The sequence below is a fragment of the Caloenas nicobarica genome, chromosome 1 (genome assembly GCF_036013445.1).
Source record: "Caloenas nicobarica isolate bCalNic1 chromosome 1, bCalNic1.hap1, whole genome shotgun sequence".
NCBI lineage: Eukaryota > Metazoa > Chordata > Aves > Columbiformes > Columbidae > Caloenas > Caloenas nicobarica.
Genome location: NC_088245.1, coordinates 58,189,598 through 58,193,831, shown reverse-complemented (window position 1 = coordinate 58,193,831; position 4,234 = coordinate 58,189,598).

Sequence of the window (4,234 nt, the reverse complement as noted above, 5' to 3'; positions counted from 1 at the left end):
CATGGTTTTTGTCCCAATAAAAACAGACACAAGCCCTGTGTATTTAACTAATAAATTACGTAAGAATCATTGTGCAGTGGCAATTACTCCCACTTTTTTTTTTTTTTTTTTTTGTCTCTGTAGCTTTCACAGACAAGGTGTAATTTTCTTCCCAACTGTCCAAATTGCTGCTACTATGTATATTATTTAAAAGCATGTGTTTCTGTGGCACCTGTATGAGCAGAAATAGGTTCTCCTGCTGTTCTCAGAGACTGAATTTTTCAAGTGACCCATCAGAAACATGCTTTCCAATCTTTGGTCCCCAAGATTTCCTATGGCAAATTTAGCCTTTAACTGACAATTCACCCTGAAATATTCAGTAAATGTTTCTACAGAGCATAAAATGGCAGATTTTTACCTGTTAAACTCTTGCATGTTTGACCCATCTCATAGTTTGCAATTTCTCAGGTTAATGTAAAGTTATCAGGTGTAGCCCTGACTTTCCACCACTGTATATTCTTTTGTTTAGATGTACACTCTAAATATCCCAGTATTTCTTTAACTGATGGCTGATGCTCAGCATTCTGAGCTTGCTCACTATTTCTCTGTGTTTTTCTGCTGGTACTTGCTCGGTCTTCACCCATGTAACATAGAAACAACCAAAGTTATGGTTGTATCTACTTTTTAGTGATCTCCCAGTATCCCTGCATTTATTTTATGCAACCTCTTTCTTTTCTGAAATAATTTCTAGAAGTTATTAGACTTCACTATTGACTAGTTCATCGTACAAGCCTGTCAAGGTCTTTTCTAACCACTACCTTACATATTATGATTAAATATTATTCTGTGCCCTAAACCTTTGATTGAAGTAGGAGCAAATAATGAGATTTTATTAGAATATGAGATTCACAAGATCGTAAGTCATATGGGCTTATTCTGGCAAATTCCGTCTCCAAAATTTGGAAGACTCAATATACTTAGTGCTTCCAAAGCTTTCACTACAAAGGGATAGATATTCGGATTTGATGAAGACTTATACATTTCAGAAGTGTTTCAAGCTGCAGTTTCTATGGTTTATTATCATTTGTGGAAGCTAGAGGTGTACTGTGGTCCTTCAGTTTCATCTCTGAATTTCTTTCTGTATGGCATTCAGACATGAAGGTCTGTCAGCCTGTTTGTCCCTCTCCTTGCTGCATATTGGCAAGTTGGCAAATGGATAAAAAGCTTAGGTGGTTTCCATCATTCAACTTATTTATAGCTCATAAGATTAAAAACCTTTCCCAGAACTAAAACATTGTACTTTCTGATCTTTACAATATCTGTTTTTTTTCGAGCCTAATATGTCACCATAACATGCGGTTACTTTTGACATTAACATTGGACTGACTGTCCACAAAAAAGCAGGAAGTAAAGATGCATTGCTAAATTTTACCAGAACAAAATTAATTCATTCAAATGCCTGAAGCATGCAAGCTGGTGATGTATTATGTTACTTTGATAGGGTGACCTTGTACTATTGACAGAAAAGGAGGAGCTCCATCATAACATCAAACTGCTGTAAAATTAACAAAAGCCATAACAAGATGAGAAATGTATCTCCTGAAAAGGCAAAACCTCAAATCATTGATATCTTGACTGTCCCTCAGATGGGAACAGTGCAGATCAGCCATGTTGGTAACAGATGTGAGAAATACGACCTACTTCCTACCAGAGAATGGGCTATGCAGGACTTCTTAATCTGTTTTCATTTCTTCTGAGGATATGGGAGGGCTTTTCTGCCAGCTCAGTAGGAAACAGAGAGGTCTACATTTTTTCTGAGCTAAATTATTGTTGCCTCCCTTTGGGTTGCAATTTTTATACGTAAAGTGCCGCATTTATTCAAGTACTTGCTAGCATGTCAAAAGTAGTATGAACTTGGAAACAAATATCAGACTAAAGGCAACGAATTTTTGCCTTTACCGAGCGTTAGTTATAGCACCTTTCGGATCCACATGATCCCTTTTAGCCTCTTATTGCTTTGTTTTCAGAGACTCTGTGTCCCACTCCAGAAATAGTGAGCCACAGGGTTTTGATAAAAAGTGGCTCTCTTTATGAAGCAGTTTGAGAGGGAGACCTCCATGAAGCTGAAGGACTACACAATAGAATCGACCAATATGTTTTCTAGAAAAAGTCAGGAAGAAAAAAGGGAGAAAAAAAGTCAGGGACTTTTTGTTTTGACATTACCTGTTGTTTTTATAAACAATGTGTTTCTTCCTTACACTCAGTTTAAGAGGCAGCATCAGCTGCGTTCACATACTCCAGTTCACCTATGTTGTTCACTAATCATGGTCTGACGGATCAACTTCTTAAACACTTGGGCCTTTCCAAACACAGTTAACATGACGTGGCTGCCAGTCCTGTGCAGGAATCACTGGACTCTCAGTTGCATTATCTTCTTTCACCACTGCTTGCAGAAGCTCTAGCCCAGTAAATCAAATCCAGATTCACTGAGTAATCTCAGGACTCGATCCGGTTGACTCAGAAAAGGCACAGTGCCATCTAGGTTGCTGTAGCACAGTCACCTGGGGCTTTCAGTACCTGTAGAAGTTCCATACTCACCTTTGGGATCTAAACAGGCATGAGACACCTGTATTTAGGCAACCGATTCTTTGAATGTCTGTTCTCTCCTCTTCTGCAAAGCTTTCAGTGAGAAATTTGAAAAGTATTTTCTCAAGGGTGTTTAATATCTAGCTTCTATTTATGAAAGGGAAGATGACATTGACTCAAATACCAGATTAGAAGGTGAATGTAATTTTAGCCAAAGCATTTGGACTGTATCTCTAGCTCTTACAAACCAAAAAATGAATCTCTATTACAGATTATTAGATTGTATAGATAGTCTAGACAAGTAGACAGGCTTTCGGTTATACTGTGTCCTTATGAAGAGACACTTTCGAACTTGTTCCACAGAAGTAATCTGGTGCCTGACAGGGTTTTTGCAGCCAAGGAACATAGCTGAATGTTGAGCCTGTGTCACCGATCTGACCATCGAAGAGGCTCCTCACTTCAAGAACGCAAGTGGACTCTGCTCACACCTCCAGTTCATGTCCAGTATTGGCCTTGCTGGTTTCCACTGGGTTGCTCTCCCAATGCCCCCACTGTCTTTAGCAAATCCATGTCTGGAAAGCTATGATAACTTGGGCACAGTGATGACCATACTGCTTCAACTCTTACAAGTCTCGCTTTTTCGCAAGGCTCAGCACCTGAATACCAGATACAGAGAGGAGTCCAGTGCAAGGATGCTTAAGCTGGTTCTGTGTGAGCCAGTTCAGGGCTGGAAACTATCACACTGCCCAGGTTTCTGTGTGCCAGAGCATAGTAACACCCAGATTATCCTGGAGAAGAGACGGCCGATGTCAGTGAAGTTATATTGACTTAAAGCAGCTGGGGATCTAGTACTTCATGTGCAATTGAAGAAAGAAAATATGGAATGAAGTTTCAGAGGAGATTAAATGAATCCAGAGTCTAACCTCACTTCAGAAATTTTGCCAGCTCCATTTATTCGATAGAGTACATTTTATCATAACCAGAACATCGCTCATTCTTCCTCAAAAAATACCCCATGACAAACAGAGTTTTTTAGAATGGAAAAAGGAGAAGAGTCAGGACCCCTATAAGGTCTATAGGGAGGTCACTGCTGTCCTCTAAGTTACACAAAAAGGTTTCAGATAATATAGTGTCTGGCAGCACACATCCCTGAAATAAGATTTATGTTATCTCTCAGTACAGGAAAGGAGTTAGAAAGAGAGATAATAGAACTGCTAAACCCACAATTAAAATTTAAAAAACCCCAGAAAACAACAACAAAAAAACCACAAACAAACAAACAAACAAACAAAACAAAAAACCCCCACCACAACCACCCTCCTCCACAAGCAATTATGTGTACTTGAGCTGTCAAATTGATCAGATCTTCGAAGAACAGATGCTGATATCTGTGTTAGATAGCTAATGTGTAGTGCTCCAAAAATAGTAACAACATTACTGCAGTGATCCGCAGCAGTGTCTTCACTGTCACCGATGCTCTCCTTGACTGCAGCCAAAGGTTCTACCACCATCCTGTTGCTTAAAATTTTGTCGCTCTCCATCTCTTTTTCTGGACATTTCATTATCCAAGAGCACATACCTTATTCCTGTTCAGTAAGATCACATTCGCTGTTTTGCTTACTATGAAAAGTGTTGGAGTGAACGAAAGGCTTAGTTTGTCTGAAATGTT